Below are 336 nucleotides of genomic sequence, written 5' to 3'. Positions count from 1 at the left end.
GATCTTTATGACTTAAATTCAGCAACAATTTGAATCTGCTGGTCAAGAATTTCGTCCATGGGCTAACTTGCGACATTTCTGCAGTCCCAGCAGCGAGAGAACAGTCACTGGCCATGGCTGCTCTTGCTCACCTGTGGCCGAGGTCATTGAGTGGTGTGTCTCATCCGTGTTAGAGGGGTGGAACTGATTTGTTTGGCACTTGGTATCTGGTGCTCCCTTTCTCCTGGTTTCCCACGCCCTCCCAGGGTCTTCTTTCACTAAGTGTTCTGCCCTAGCCTGATTCAAGGAGGACAGTCATCTCGCTTTGTCAAGTGATACCGCTGATATGTATTTACC

Source organism: Pteropus alecto, unplaced genomic scaffold (assembly GCF_000325575.1).
Source record: "Pteropus alecto unplaced genomic scaffold, ASM32557v1 scaffold164, whole genome shotgun sequence".
In the NCBI taxonomy this organism is placed as follows: domain Eukaryota; kingdom Metazoa; phylum Chordata; class Mammalia; order Chiroptera; family Pteropodidae; genus Pteropus; species Pteropus alecto.
Note: the sequence above shows the minus strand (reverse complement) of the source record.